Here is a 16655-nt window from a genome sequence, read left to right on the forward strand (position 1 = left end):
GTAATTCTGCTACAGATAATGACTCAGCATCAAAAAGAAAAAAGACTAAATCTCAGGAGATAAATAGGTAAAAGCCTCCCCCATTTTAATGAAAAACAGACACAGAAAGGCCAGAAAGATCCTGTCAACATGATTTGTAATACCATTACTTAATTTTTACCAAATGCTTTTTCTGCTATGCTTTAGCTGAAGCACATATTTATTTGATATTGCATTGGCAAAGTTTAAAAGAGCCCCCAGAAATACCTCTCTGCTTCTGCTACGCATGACCTGACCGATCTCACCTTTGATTTTTAGGGAATGATAGCACTGCACTGATGTGGGTTATTCTCAAATCGTGGGTGCCTTTCTGCTAGTTTATATGAAAGAATCACAACATTCTGCTGGAGTGTGACTCTGAGTCACCTGCACAGCCAGGGACAGAAAACCTCTTTCCTTGAGTAAAACGTGGGGTTACTCAAACTATTCACAGAACAGTGTCCTCCTTAACCATTAGTAAACCAGAAGTGGGAGGCAGCTCAAAGCCTTGAAATTTTAATAATACAAAGTTGAGGCCTCTTGCTGTTTACCTTTTTTTTCCCCCCATCCTTTCAGTTCCTTTTCTCTAGCTCTTCCCTTTGATCCCCTTATATCAAAGGGAAAAGCTAAGATTCTCATATCTTGGAGTTGCTTCCAGGTGTTGCATCACTTTTGCAAAACACTTCCAAGCACTGGGAGAGTCCCAGGAGTCTGACACTTTGAAATGGAGTTGTTTAGTGGGTTGATTGAGTGACCTTCCCACAACTAGTCCAAAGCCACAAGAGGAAAATGAGCACCCTGCACCTCATGATATCCAGAGCTGGGTTGAGTATATCAACACTCCAGCATCAAGGAGACATGGCCATTCAGCAGTGTGGGGACAGCTAGAACAGGAGAGAGCTAAGAAATGGAGTGACAGAAAAGCCTGCAAATGGGAAGACAGGGCTACAGAGAATGGGTAAGATTGGAGATAGAAGCAGACAAAGTAGGAAAGTGATGAAAGAGGCACTTCAAACACTGCATAGAATGTCAGGGAATTTGTAGTATCAGGCTTCTTGTCTGAGAGGAGAAAGTTTTGGTGACCAATCTTTCCCTTTCCATCATTTGATCACTCTTCCTATATTTTTATATGGATAGAATGGTGGTGAAAAGTTGCTGCATCCTGCTCCTGAGAGCTCAGCATTGCACAGAACTGCAAGAGAGGATCAAGGACCACAGGGCTAAGCAGGGCTCCCTGCTCCCTTGGACCCCAGGTACATAGAATTATAGAATGATTCAGGTTGGAAGGAATCTTAAAGATCACTGAACTCCAATCCCCATGGAAGGGGCTGGCTGCCCTCAACCAGATCAGGCTGCCCAGGTCCCCATCCAACCAGGCCTTGAGCATCTCCAGGGATGGAGTACCCTCAACCCCTCTGGGCAGCATATGCCAATGCCTCATCACGCTCTGTGTAAAATATTTATTCCTAACAACTAACCTAAATCTTCCCTCTTTTAGTTTAAAGCCATTCCCCCTTGTCCTGTCACCATTAAGCTTGTTGCAGCCAGGCAGATGCTGCTTTTACACATGCTTTGTGATATTTCTGAAACACAAGTCAGGTTTACAGCAGCAGTGCTTTGAAGGCATTTCAGATTAAAGGATGCCATGCTGAACTGGGTCCTAACACCTCATCATTGGCTTTGGGTATGGAAAGAGCAATGCATGCTGGGACTGCCAAAGCTTTAATAGAACAGAGACAAGCTGGAAAAATTCAGTTTTATTATTGGAGCTCCCATTTCCATTGAGGATTGATGAGTAATGAAGTTGAGCTTTGCAAAACTGCTTTTAATGGAGTAGCTGAATACACAACAGAATTGCTCTTATCTCTGGGACACAGCAAGGGGTGAGCTCTGAAGACTGAGGCTGAAGAAACCCCAGTCCATGTCTGCCTTCAAAAAGGTCGGGTCAAGCTGTCACCCTCCTGTCCCTCATCTCCACAGACCTCAAAATGTAAAGAGATTGCTATGAGCACTGAAAAACTTCGATAACTCAGGGCTTCATCCATGTGTGAAAAGGACTGTGTGACATGGTTTGTACAATGGACAAAATACATGCTCCCCAATGCCATAGCATTTTTCATCTTGCCTGCAGTGATGGCTAAACTCTGCACCTACCCTCAGCCATCCTTCCTCCACATACTGAGGCCAAATAGATGTTAATCCAAGCACTTGAAGAGTGTTCATACAGAATCACAGAGGATGGGGCCTCAAGTGATCATCAAGTCCACCCCACTGCTAAAGTAGGTTCACTACAACAGGCAGGCATCCAGACTAGTGTTGAATAGTCTCTGTTCTGTAGTCTCCTACAGAAAGAGACTCCACAGCCTTGCAGGGCAACCTGTTCCAGTGCTCTGTAATCCTTACCATAAAGAAGTTCTTTATGTTAATATGGAACTTCCTACAGTTTTAGGCCATTACTCCTTGTGCTATCACTACACACAACCAAGAAGAGCCTAGCCTCATCCATTTGCCTCTCACTTCCCTTTAGATGTTTATAAACATTTATCAGATATGTGTACCGTGGGCACACAGATAGCATACCTTATTGCCATGATGGCAGCTCCACCACTTGCGTTGCTTCCGATATCATAAACAAAATCAGAAATGGCTTGTGTAAGAGATAGGAATTGAGTAATCAGTGATGAGCAGCATGTATTTTCCCCATTGCCCTCTCCTAGAGAGAATCAAGAGAGCTCTTGTGTATGTTACTAGACCAACCAGCCCAAAGGAGACAAACATCTCAGCTTTGTAAATGTGAAAGGCTGTAGAGTGGTGGGATCTGAAGGGACCTGTCCCAAAATGGATGCTCTTGGCAAACTCTGAAATCAGTGCACTAGATTTTGGTGTATCATCATGGCATCAAGGCTTTCACTGTGTGGGAAGCCTCACTCTACATAAATAGAAGGACTCCCTTTCTAAAACGATGGTAAATAGATTGTGTATTTTCACAAGTTTCATAGAAGTTCATTAGCATCACTTGCCTCCAGCTTCCCACATGGGACTGTTTTACCTTGATACTGGAGAAGACATCCTATCCTTCCAAGCATTACGAAAAAGAGCAGATGAAAAAGAAGTTCCAGCTCTGTCACCATACCCTTTTTCCTGTGTTAACATCTCACAGCATCTCTAATGAAGATGTATGTATAGAGTTGCTCCACTCCCCAACCCATATTTGAGTTATTCATAGCTCAGAGGAAAGAGATGGAAACAAAAGAGACCTCACAGACACAGAAAACATCTAAAATAAAGTGTTTCAAGCACACAGAATGGCAGTCTTGGAAACTATAACACCCCAGACTATGCAGAGAAGAAAAACAATCAGCCTGCAGATTCTGAGCTCCTGGGCCGCAGCAACCCCACTAACCACCTCCACTCAAAACCCACGTGTATCTCTGTCTTATTGCCCTAGGAAAATTAGCTAAGGTAAAGACTAATCATTAGCCACAGTCTAGAAAACAGCCACCTGAAGAGGATATGAAGGTGTATAAAATCATAACAGGTGGAGATGGGATGATTATTCACTTTCCTTTTTAAGAGGCAGGAATTAGTGGGTGGAAAACCTGCCATAGTGGTGGAAGAGTGGAGGAGATAACGTGGCCCGTTTCTGTCCTGGACACAGCTGACTGTTGACCACTGCAGCACAATGCTGACAGAGGGTCAAAGCACAGCACACAATATCTAAAGGGGAATCTGGTGTTAAGGAACTTCTGGCAGTTTGTGAACGTAATAGGAAGCATATCATGTTTGTGGTTTATATCTGGTGCCATTTACATGGTGCAAGGTCAGGAGAGTTGTATTTACTCAGTGAACCGTAATGTATGGGTGAACACATTGCTCTTGAACTGGTGTCCTGCAGTAGGACTGGAGGTGCACAGTAGAGCACTTGCATTGCCCTGCCACATTCCCTCATTGCTTCCTTTTGTTTAGCCATCCTAAGACTGCTTTACAAACATGCACAAAACAACCAGTTGCAATACTCCAAGTCCTTGCACGTTCACAAAGCTAATTACAAGCAATCAATATTTTCATGCCAAACTACTTCTTCCCAACTGAAGAAGCAAACTTCCCTACAGTCAAGCACTCTGCCAAAATCAGACTTCCATGCTGAAGACCCAGACTGGATTTTCCACAAACTGGCCAGTAGTATTTTCAGTAATAATAATACTAACAACAAGAATCTCACTCAAAACCATGTCTTCACCAGGGCAGGCCTTGTCTCCCACTCTAGATCACTGCGTTTCAGAAAAGCTTCAACTGCTCTAAATACTCCATTTGGCTCCAAAAGATTCAGCTTTGCACTTACTCTATTCATATCTGTGGCAGATGTAGCCATAGTTTGAATGGGGGTGGAGAAAATGTGGTACACAGTAGATGCAACAGCAGCTCCTTGTCATGTAGCCAGTAGGATGTGTAACTGCACAAGGCAATGCTGGGGGTGGTTCCTCCCCCTTAGGTCCGTGCCCCTGTCCTCTTAGTAACGTTCATCAGTGTATAAGTGCAATGGTTTCTAAGCACAATTATTAGATATTTAACAGTGCATAAGTATCTTTTGCAGTAACTGTTCACTGAGAATTTCACATCCAATTCTGCCATCCATAGCACAATCAAGCTAAAAGCCTTCAGAACACCGGACGGACAAGGCTTCTTACCTGCTTCTCAGACATGATATAGAGGTGTTCATGATCCATTGAGAAGGCCATGTCCCTTAAGATGGGGCCAGTGTCCACCACCTGCACTATCTCATACTCCAGCGTGTTCTTGGTGGTGCCATCCACACGGATCTGCAGAGCAAAAAAAAAAAGGTGGGGAGAGAACATGAGTAGTTTTCCTCCTTCCATTCAGCCTGCAATAATCGTTAGAAATTGTGTTCTTGTTCACATCTTTTGGATAACAACCCCCATCACCACAAAATAAACTTTTCCCTTGCGTCCTCACTTAAAGGACAAAGCACAAAACTGCTGCTGGTGGACCCATCAACACAAAAGATCTGTAGAAGAACAATCCAGAGCTTGCTAATTTTCTCTGGCACTATCAGTGTATTACTGCTGTTGTATTACCATCGCTGTATCACTGTTGCTGCCTGGACAAATCTTACCAAAAATTATGATATAAAGGACAGAACTTGTGGTGATGATGAGCAAAAGAGGAAAAAACACACAAGAGTCTTCCAGACTGACTCACTCAAATGCTAGTCAGATACTATTATTGTTCTTATTACTAATATTCCATGGGGGAATATATTATTGCAGAACTTACAATGCAACACAGGCTATTTCTCTTGTTGATTACCTATATCTGATATTGAAATCTGTCCTGCACAATTATGACACCTTATGATTCCAGCTACAACTCATAACAGGGAGTCACTTAGGGACATCAATAACTGTGATTATGAGAACACTGTCCCAGTTTATCCCTGACAGTAAGACAGAACTATAGAAGAAAGAGCACAAAACTCAGTAAGTTTCTCTCTTTACAGGTCTAAAGTTAATCTGTAGAGACTGGACTGAAAAACAGTTGAAGAAGGTTTCTAATCTTTTCCATTAGCATAATCACAATTCAGGATAATCTAGCTACCCACAGAAGTATTGGGTCCATTATATGGTATATGGTATATGGTATATTCTAGACTCAGTATTTCAGCAAAACTCATGACCACACAATTCAGAGATGCATCTACATTGCTCCCCTCACTGTGTTTACTCTCAGTTCCCCCAAAATCTTGTATCCCAGAGCAATCCACACATTACAGTACCCCTCCCTAGCTTCCCAAGTTACAGCAGATCTGTTTCGAGCTCCAAATGATGATGTCCGTATCCTTCTGAGAAAAGCAGATCAAATGCTTCCAGATCCTGGTTTGTAATTGTGCAGAGAAAAAAAAAAACACCAAAAGGAAATAACATGCTACGGAATAATGACAGTATCAAGACCCATTCCCACTGGTCCCTGGCACACAGAACCATATGAGTTGGTAGGGACCCTTAGAAGTCATCTAATCCAACTCCCCTGCACTGGACCATCTACAACCTGATCAGGTGCTGAGAGCCCCATTCAACATGAGCTTGAGTGTCTCCAGGGATGGGGGCATCCACCACCTCTCTGGGCAGCCTGTGCCTCACCACCCTTATTGCAAAAAACTTATTTTCTTATATCCAGTCTAAATTGCCCTTTCCAAAGGAGATCAGAGGACGTGTGGTTGGTTTATCATATTGATGGATCTGGTGCTGATAGAAACATACTCCCCAGTGTTAGCAAACAAAGAGGTTTGGGCCTTAAGCCCAACATCCAGCATCCATGCCTCCCAGTATCAGTGAGTACCTGGTAGGAAAAGGCTCATTCACGTCCATAATGAACACCTTTATCTCCTTGGTCTCTGCTTAAAAGCAGTCACCGATACGGTTCATGTGTGAGGTAAAGAAGAAAGAGGCCAATGAGCTCAGGATAAACTCTTCCTCTTAGGACAGTCAGAAGAAAGGAAGGACAAGCAAAAAGGATTGAAGGTGAAGAAACACAGAAACCTGTACATTGAGGCACTGCCCCGGGGAGCTCAGAGAACCCCGTAACAGAAGCCTATCCAATTTCCTATGAGGACTTCTCTGCACCAAGTTCTCACTGTCAGAGGGCAATGACTGAGATTTGTCTGCTGCTTCAGCTTTGCCCCCATTTCCCATCCCCTGCGGCTGCTCCAAACAAACCTCACATTTTCGCTGCCTTGACCTTGATTTCTTAGCATCATCAGGGTCAGATCTGTAGGCCACCAGATATGTAAGCAGCCAATTATCACCCCAGGCTCAGTCACTATCCCCAGCCTTTGCGAGCCCCATTAGAGGAGAAGGAGCTTGGAGATAGAAGAAGCAAGCAGAAGAAATAACCAGCTGGAGTTAACAAACAGCACGGACACGAGGCACAGACCCCTGGCATCTCCCCTGTGGGCTTGGTGCAGGTAAAAGATTGCAGAGGTTTCACATCAGGAAAACAGTGATACTTGGAAGGAATTTAACAGCTATCGCTAACCTAATTGGCTGCAAAATCATTATGGGGCAGAAGGGGAGGAAGGGCTCATTCCACTGAACATGTGCAAGCACACACACATGCACTCATGCCTACACAGCCTAACAGCTGTAAGTGCAGAGATCTCTTCTTCTAGTCAAAGCTATTAAATAAGGAAGGAGAAAATCCAGAAAGTGTCCAGAAAGCCTGGTAGACATTCACCCACACCGCAAAGGTAATGCAAGCCCTGTGCCAGCAAAGAGACAACACTGCAGCTTGCATCCAGAATTCTGGCCCCTAAATCAAGTCCTACCTTATCCTGTCTTCAACTCTGGCCTTCGTATGCTCAACCCCAGGCACTGAGCCTAAAGGATCTCTATCTTCACAGAACAATCTTGCTGCTGAGCATCAAGCAATATAATCGCAATCTATCTTAGAGTTTTATTCCCCACTCCCAAGCAACCACTGGAATTAAAGCACTGGAGTTTGGAAGGGGAAAAAAAGCCAGAGAGTCCATAAAGGGGAAATGAGGAGACTCTGATCTAGGCTTGCAAGTGGTCATCACTGATGTCAGAGACACAAATGCAATATACCCATGCTGCTGAATGCAAGAGAACTCAAAGCACACACCAGCATTTTCCTCTGTTCTTGCTTTCACTAGTTGAAATCAGCCATAAGCATGGAGCTGGGGTGCTGAAGCAGATGGACTTTTCTTCTGACTGAAGTATGGATGCTCTTATAATGGAGATGTTCTTGATGGGCTGTGAGATTAGAGCCTGAGTGAGAGTCCAGAGGGATTTCTCCTTGAATCTGGATGTGAACCAGTAGCATCTTTGCAAGGTAGGAGGGTGGAGAGCAAGGCAATAAAGGAAGGAGGGGCTCCAGGATTTTATGCAAGTCCAAAAATGCTCAGCCCACCACTACCACCACTGCCAGATGTACATGCACTCATCCACAAACACGCTCATCACCTTCACTGCTGGAATACCCGTTCCTATTGCCTGGACACCTGCCCTACTCAGCACTCTAAATCATCAACCAAGCCCACCACCATGCCTGCCACCACCCATAGGACTGACACCAACCACCTTTTACCCAGCACCCTGATAACCCTCCATTGCCCCACAGCCAACACACAAGCAGAGCTCCTGGGGGATCAGCTCATTCAGACTGCACATTAATCCTGCTTCTCGGAAGGCTGCACTTGCTGGGCTTCATTCTTCAAAGCTGGCTGCTATTAAAACATCAGCATGATGCTTCCCGAAGGTCAACTGCCAGGGGACCTATTCTGGCAGCTGTTTGTTTGTTTGTCTGAACATTATCTAGGTCTGGCTGTTTATTTACATCCATTGAAGTATCAGACAATAAATATCCTCTCCCAGTAGCAAACAGATGCTTGCACTCGAATGTTCTGGTTAGTGCTAGCTTCAAAATGATCTCCTTAATGAGCAAACAACACTATTAATCTTTAAAGATACAGGCTCTGGTCTTTCCTGAACTCCCACGCTGGTCATGGCTAGCCCTGTAGGCATTCTGGCAAAGAGCCCATTGGTCTGGAAGATGAAAGAAAGTAAAAGATACCTTCCATTATTTTACTGATGCTTACAGTTTTATCTGGATCCCTACAGCTACTGTGATTCCACAGGAGAGAAATGGTGAGAACAGGAGAGAAATGTTCTGGGCAAGACTCCCTACATGTGGCAAGGGGGGGCTGGAGATTCATGATCCTTAAGGTCCCTTCCAATCCTGGCCATTCTGTGATTCTGCAAGCTGGTGGCCAATTGGACTTCTCTCTTAGAAGGGGTCATGGGTTTTAGGGGTTGGAATCATGTGGTTATTGAAGTAAGGGGTGCAGAAAAACTCCCTAAAGCATGGGACAAAGTTTAGAGGGCATGGTGGGGATGGGCTGATTGTTGGACTACATGATCTTAGTGTTTTTTTCCAACTGTAATGATTCTATGACTCTGCAATCTCAAACGGACCAAAGAAAAACAGTGGAGATGGAGGACAGAGAAGTAATAGGTGTCAGCAAGCAATCAGCCTCACTACTGAAAGACAAACCATGGTTGTGGCAAAAACAAATTTCTTCAATCTCAGCAGAGCAACAGAAACATCTCCCTTGCAGACCAGAGCACTGGTCCTGCCCCACGATCAGAGGATCTCGCAGTTCTGGTAGTACATTCTTCCTCTGCTAAGCTGGATGGGGATGGTCACTTTTGGGAAGCATTATTTTTCATACCAAGAAGTGAGTTGTGAAAGAGGTCTAAGCACATCAGCAGCAAAGCTTAAACTGTGTTTCTGCATTTGCAAATATCACAGTGTAAAACAGCTGATCTGTAGATGAATGCCACTTCTGCTAAAACCCGCCATCTAAGCTGCTTGTGTTACAGGCATGGCATGATGTCACAGACTGAATCAGTGTTTGGAGTACATTAATAAGTCCCTGGAGGTGTTCAAGACCAGGCTAGGTGGGGCCCTGGACAACCTGATCTAGTAGGTGGCAACTCTGCCCGTGCCAGGGGGTTGGAACTAGATGATCTTTGAGGTTCCTTCCAACCCAAGCCATTCTATGATTCTCTGAATATAATGCAGTCTTGTTTAATACAAGAAAAATCCAGTTATGATTCTGTGATTTTCTAGTATATAAACAGCAGTATTTTAAGCATGGGCAAATGATTGTCTTCAAAATTGCCTTCAGAATCTCTTCGAAAGCAGGCTTCATGAAAACGATCACAGCACTCCTGCTAACACATCATCTCAATTTTCTTGCCCCAGTAGGTTGGTCTTGTTAGAGGCAGCAAAAGTCTGCATCACTTCTGCCATGTCAATTGTGTTCAGCTGTTTCCTGTTCTTCTAAAACCATATATTCCTTCTCAGAGCATCAGCAGAGTGAAAGTGAGACCCCCATATACTCCTTAAAATCCAGCCAAGTCTCCTGAGATTTGAACTGGGACGGGGCAGACAACAGCTGGATAGGAAGACAGCAGAAGCAGAGTCTAGTTGGCTGATAGTCATTACAAATAATTAAATGAATAACTAAGGGGATGAGGAGCTTGGTGAACCATGGCTCATTCAGCCAACACTTCCCTCCCCATCACTCTGCTTTGTGCAGAATCAGCAGACCCCAGGCTGATGAAGTTAGAGGGAATTCATCATTGCCAGCCCCAGTGCTTCCAGACAGCACTCTGGCAGTTCCTGCTCAAGTAACAGCGACAGTTTGTTTTAGCCATGAAATTGCCCCAGATCCCAGAGGAGGTGATTAAGGAAGATTGCAAGAATGGATTTCAAAGACAAAGCCCCACAGGACATAGAATCAGGCCCCACTGCCTCCACCTGGGTGCAAGGGAACAAACAGTGGCACTGGTTCTGAAAGAAATATCTTGTATAGGGAAAACCAGAGCTGGGCAGAGGACAATCTCTGTCCTCCTCATAGTCTGAGGCATCTCTTCTTCGTCCTCCCTGCATCTCCTTCTCCAAGGGCTTCTCACTGAAATCACCATCATTATTTCTTACTATTGGATTAAGGATCAGCAAATCTCATTTCTAAGAGATCCAAGCAGCCCTGCAGCCCAGCACATCAATCCAGGCTGCTCTGAGCAGTGCCCAGCCACAGCCTTACGACTGCACAGGGGCCTCTAATACTTCATTGCTTTTCCAATATCAGTTCCTCCCCATTTTATGAACCTAACATTACCCAGTGGGCACAGTCTGCTGGCTGCAGTTTCTGGCATGGCAAGGGAGCAAAGACACAGCAGAGTATGATCTAACATCAGGCCATCATGATGACAACCTACTTCTGCTTTTCCATTGATTTGGGTTGCATGATGTAACTGCACTGATCTCAGCAAAGACAGGGAAGGAGCTGGTGAACTGTTTCCTCCTATTTCCCTGCTTTGCCATGTGTTTTCCGATAGAGTAATCCATTCTAATTTGCCTAAAGCCTATTAGCAGGAGATCAATTTCTAATAAAATATGACATTTCAATAATCCTGTCTATCTACCAATTCAAGAGGCTTTTAGAAACACTAATTGAAAAAGCAAGGGGCGAGCTATCTCTTTCTTCTGCCTAACAGCCAGCAGTCCTTTCTCTTCTCTTGTACAGCTTTGAGGTGCTGCTTGTGTTGATCAAGTCGTTCCATCCAAGTACAGATCTGAGAGCACCTTCAGTCATATGGAGAGCAAGATCCTAACAAACCAAGTGTTTGGTCACAGCACTCATGTGTTCAATGCTGTCCAGATCCAAACGTGTCTGGATGGCAGCCACTGTCACCAGAGGCAATGCTAGGCAATCTGGAGAGGAGACCAACCTCAGAGTTCTGCTTCCTGGGAAGACTCACTAGAGGTCACTGCTAGATGTTTAAGGGGCACTGAGTTACAATGGATCAAGCATGCAGTAATGCAGGATACACTGGAATGACCCTTCTGCTTTGTGCCAGAGGATCCTGCAAGCCAGGAGACCAACTCACAGCAGACAGAACACAGCAGACAGAAGTCCTTTTTTTTTTTTTTTTTTTTAAAATGGTCCATAGCAAGTGACTCCATGCCATTCCACTCTATTTCCCCACTAACATTTATAGCAAGAGAAACTCCCAGCCATAGTGGATTTATGATCTAAATTAGATGTAAACAAAAGGCCAGACTTTTGTTCTTGGTTTGGACAGCAACTAACACAGTAGGTTTATGATCACTGCTACCACTACTATAAAAATAATAATTACAGCCATAAGTGTGGCCAGCCAGGATATGCCTGGACTGCAGGGCTCACCTCAAATTGAAATAGCAATTGTTTAAGCTTCAGACCTGGACACAGGGGAAAGACAAAGAGCTGGCTGGGTCCTTTCTACCCCTCATCAGGGAGAGTATGTCAGGTGTGTGCAGCTTTCACATTCATGAACCCACTGACAGATGACATCATTTTTGAAAGCATGGTTTACACACTATCCCCTGGCGCTCCCTGATTGATAAATTAGACAGTCGTGAGCCACGTGCTAATCAATGCAAATCATTAGTTTGTAACAACACAAGGCAAGCTCGGCAGAGCTCGTTTTTCAAGGTAATGGTCTGCCAAGAGATTGGTGTTCAGCAACAAGCCCAGCCAGGCAACCTATTAGCAGGCTGCTGGCTCTCACCTATGGCACGAGGCTGAGGCCTCTACTCTCCAGTCTCCATGCTGAGGACTTGGCTGTGATGCTACATGCAAGAGCCAGAGCCGTGCATCTATACTTCCTTCCCCTTCCTTTGCAGAAGGCATCACAACTTCTGGCCCTTGCTCTCCTGACAGCAGCCACCTCAGTCCCACATACCTGGAGTGCACGTGCTCTTGCTGATAGATATTTCAGGAACACTTACTCTTCACTTACCCCAACCCTGCAACCTAAAATAAAAGCCATTTGAGACTGAAAAAAAAAAAAAAAAAAAAAAATCAGCTTTGCCCTCTCTCCAGGGAAAACGAAGCAGGGAACAAAAGGCACTGGCCTGCAGAGATGTCCTAGAAAATGTCATGCTGACCCATAGTGGCATCTCTGAGATCTGATGCCTACATCAGGCATGCATTTGAGCAAAACCAAGAGGACATTTAAACACTGTAGTCACATAGTTTGTACACAAGCCTTTATTGAGGCTCTTGCAAGTGCTGTCCATCTGACAGCTTTGAGGAAAGGACACTACGGGAGGGGGAAGACTTGCCATCATTGATGAGAGCAAAAAGAAGGGAGGAACACAGGACAATTCTGCTTGTTTCTCACAGGTATCTCCAGAGATCCCATAATATCCTTTGTGCCTGGGTTATAAGCACTGCAAGATTTTAGTCACTCTAGGAACACAGCTCTCTTCATCCATTTTTCCTACCACACTCTATCCAGCACCCCAGATTCTCTATTTGACATTACCAGAAGCCAAGCTCTGTGCTCATAGTGAGGGCCCTGCTCCTGAATGCTGGTATTTATGATCCCAATGAATCATCTCAAGAGCCATCCTGTTGTCACACTGTTCATGCACAGTATGATGGCGCTTTCAGATTATGCATTTGTCTCTCTGCAGCACATCTATGGCTACTTTACAGCTACGAAGTCATCTCCTCCACATAACAGCATCCCACAGAACATTCTGAAAGAGAATATGCTGCACTTAGTATCTGTATCTTCTTGCATGTCAAAAAGTTATTCTAGTTTTCCAGCATGCCAGGAGTTCAGATATACATAAAGCCAACAGTCATGACATGAAGAGTGCAAAAGCTCAGCTACTCCAGTTTGTCCAACACTGGTGGAATTTCATTATCAGCAACATTTTGGGAGGAGATGGCTAGCTTTAGACATTTACCCTGATACTGCCACCAGTGGCAGAATCATAGGATCATAAAATGGCTTGGGTTGGAAAGGACTTCAAAGGTCATCTAATTCCAACCTCTCTCTCATGGGCAGGGCTGCCAACTGTGCAGTCCTGGTTCTTCATACAAAAAATGTGAATAGATGCTTTCAGTTAGAGTGGATTTTGATTGATATAAGGGAGAAAAAAATGCAAAAAAAGAAAGGAGTGTAAAAATGAAACTTCAACATACAAGGACGTTCTTCAGGTGGCAACTTGCATGGCATACAACCCAAATTAACTGATGACTCTGGTCAGCTCTTAAGCAGAAGTGAAACTATATATAAAAGCCCCTCACACAAGTAGCACTATCAGACTCAAAGCTCTACATGGTTTTGGGTCAGAAACATATAAAAACAAAGTTGATCTGTGAATAGGACTGGCCAGAAACAAAGATATTCACACAGTATTGGCCTGGAGCACAAATCCTTACATGGGATTGCTCAGAAGCTGTGGTAGATAATCCTATGGGATGGTCTGAAGACAGATGGATGGCAACGTGGGCAGGACCTGGAATACAAGACCTTTATAAATGTCTGTTCTTGGGGCTGAGAGCCCAGATGCCTCCCAGAGATGAGCTCATCTCACCATGCTGGGAATGCAGTGACCCGGGGGGCTGGGATTGCTGCGGGGGGGTACAGAGCAGCACCACAATGGGCCCTTTGACTGAAGCCAGACGGAGTGAGCTTTGAGACACCCACAGATCTTCATGATACTATGTCACTTGAGGAAGCCAGCTGCCCTTGGGCAATGAGAGGCATGCAAAGACCCAGGCACTCCCATGGACACATGGGCAGGAGGGCACACAGCAGCCTACAGAGGCACAGCAGAGCATGCATCAACCCAGTAGCACACCATACATTGGAAACGCTCAAACAGGTTGCAGCACAAAGGTACCCAGTGACACGTGCACGTGGTGATGCTCATCCGCCTGGACTCAGGATGCACCCAACAATGTGCCATGGGGACTCAGTCATGACTGAGTGATTATGAGATGAGGTGAAGATGAACACAAGTGTGCTAAGTGCACTGTCACATACCTGCAGATTCTAAGGTTGGAACACACCTGAATAGCACAGAAATGAAATCCCCCTCGAAGGCACCCACTCTCTGTAGCAAACACAAGGATCTGATCTGAACACAGCCTTTAACACATGGTGGGTGGCACAGTGCCCTCTGTGGCTCCATGCATCAACCATAACTTATAAGATGTGCAGCAGCATTTGCAATTTCCCTTTACAGTATAATAGAGGCAGACCAAAGAACCTGCTTTGCTGAGGATTTGGGCATTTTCACCACTTCCTCTAAACAACTCAAATCCAAAATCATATCTCAGAGATTATACCTCTGGTCAAGTAAGGTTCTCTGGTCTTGCAATGATATTTGCTCCAGACTCTGGTTCTGAATGGCTGCAGAGAAATGGAAAGATGTGCTATGAGCACATAAATAAAAACTGAGAAACGCAGGGTTTGGGGTTCTTTTCTCATTCTTCTGTGACACAGAAGGCTTGTGTGGATAGATGGAGTGATGACTTGGGAACAATTCCTGTCAGCAATTTGGAGAGGTGTTATTTCTGAATTATGTGGGGGAAAAAGGGAACCTGAAGAATCCTCAGAAGGAAATCAGCCAGTCCAGCCTTTCTGTCAAGTGCTTTTTGTTGGTTAACATCCCTGGGCTAAGGTCAAGATAATGAGGTCCCACGTATCTCTGGGCCCCAGACCCATTGATGGGGTTGTGCTCTGCAGAGGTTATTGTAATTCAATTGTTGGTTGTTTCAGCTCCTGGGCTTCTCAATGCCGAGGTGACCTATTAAGAACTTAACAGATAAAAAACATCCCTTGAAGCTTTTCTAACATTCATAATCTGTGTTTATCCACAGAAAGGAAAAAAAAAATAGAGAGAAAGAGTGAAAGCTTATCATCCAATATTGCCTTAGATAAAAGGGAAAGCCCATCTGGGGACAAAGGTCCATGCTTATCCTTTCTCCTCTTTCGCACAAGCTGCCAGAAAAGTGACCCAACCCTACAGCAGCGGGCTGGGCCTATTCCCTTCATTTCCTATAGGCTACTCCTCCACTGAAGGCTGCTCTCATCTACCAACCCACCAACCCAACCCAACCCACCAACAGTCCATTTTTCTTTGTCTGAGGTCTGACCATAGGACATGTCTCTCCTTATACACATAACATATTTCCAGCCATCCAGAAATGAATGAGCAGCATTAGTCCCAAATCCAATCCCTAGTTAGTCCTCACTCTCTTCTCAGCTAACCTCCAGCAAGACAAAAACTCCCTGAGCAGCCATCTCAGCTCAGCTGTGTCTCACTGAGCCCTCCTTCTTCCCAAGGCTTTCTCATCTCTCATCATCCAGTTCTTCATTAGTGACTCAAAACTATTTCTTATAATTTCTGTCTTCCAAAGACCCCACTAATTTCTGCTCCTCTCCTACAGAAGCCATACATCACTTCACTGAAGTGATCTTCAATGTGCAGCAACAAACTCCAATGTTCCTACTCACTACTGAATGGAAAGACAGCTACCCCTCTAAAATACTACAGAAAAGACCACGCCAAACAAACAAATTTGTTGGTCAGAGACGCAGCAAATTCTCAGGTCTTCCTTCTCTGCATCCCTAGTGTTCCCAAAAAGAAATACCACCAATCATTGCTTGCAGTATCTTCCAAATGGACCTAAGCATTCTACACAGCATCTTGCCTCATCAAGCCAAAGGATCTCCAAAACATTCAGCTGAGTCCTACTGCTTTATCCTCACAGAATGCTCTCATGTCAGTCTGCGCTGATAACAGTGAATGCACTCTGTTCCTCTTCATCACCTTATCTGATTCCAGGGTTAGAAGATTAGGGCAATGTAGCAATTAGACGAAACAGTATGATGGAAAAAGGTGTTTCACCAGGGGTGTAATGGCAGAGAGATAGACACAATAAAAAGGTGCTATGAAGAAAGGGAAGAAGACTGCTTACGTGTATCAGAAGATTCCAGGTTTGTAGGGGAAAGCTCCACCAGGAAGAAATCTCCAGAAAGAGACCCTGCCCTTAAATGAGCTCTAAGAGAGGTGCAGCCAGGCTCCAGCCCTTCTAGTCACACAGGTGCCTTCACCTGTGCTCCCAGGGCTGAGCTGGTCCTTTCCCCAGGTGCTCAATCAGTGGTCCAGGCCGTGACTCAACAGTTCCCACACAGGCAAGGGACTGGAAAATTTGGAATCTTAAACCTCATCTTAAATATTTA

General features: G+C 44.7%; 1 long non-coding RNA gene across 1 annotated transcript; it reads right to left on the reverse strand.

Moving 5' to 3' along the window:
• Nucleotides 1-12671: 12671 nt before the first annotated feature.
• LOC122192590 lies at nt 12672-16426 on the reverse strand. Its single transcript, XR_006182643.1, has 5 exons — nt 16391-16426; nt 14756-14819; nt 14451-14520; nt 13844-13920; nt 12672-13152 (listed from the first exon to the last, which is right to left on the reverse strand). It is a non-coding gene; the product is annotated as an uncharacterized LOC122192590 (long non-coding RNA).
• Nucleotides 16427-16655: the final 229 nt, after the last annotated feature.

Source organism: Lagopus leucura, unplaced genomic scaffold (assembly GCF_019238085.1).
Source record: "Lagopus leucura isolate 7727_CA_CO unplaced genomic scaffold, USGS_WTPT01 226-1_obj-0_obj, whole genome shotgun sequence".
Lineage (NCBI taxonomy): Eukaryota > Metazoa > Chordata > Aves > Galliformes > Phasianidae > Lagopus > Lagopus leucura.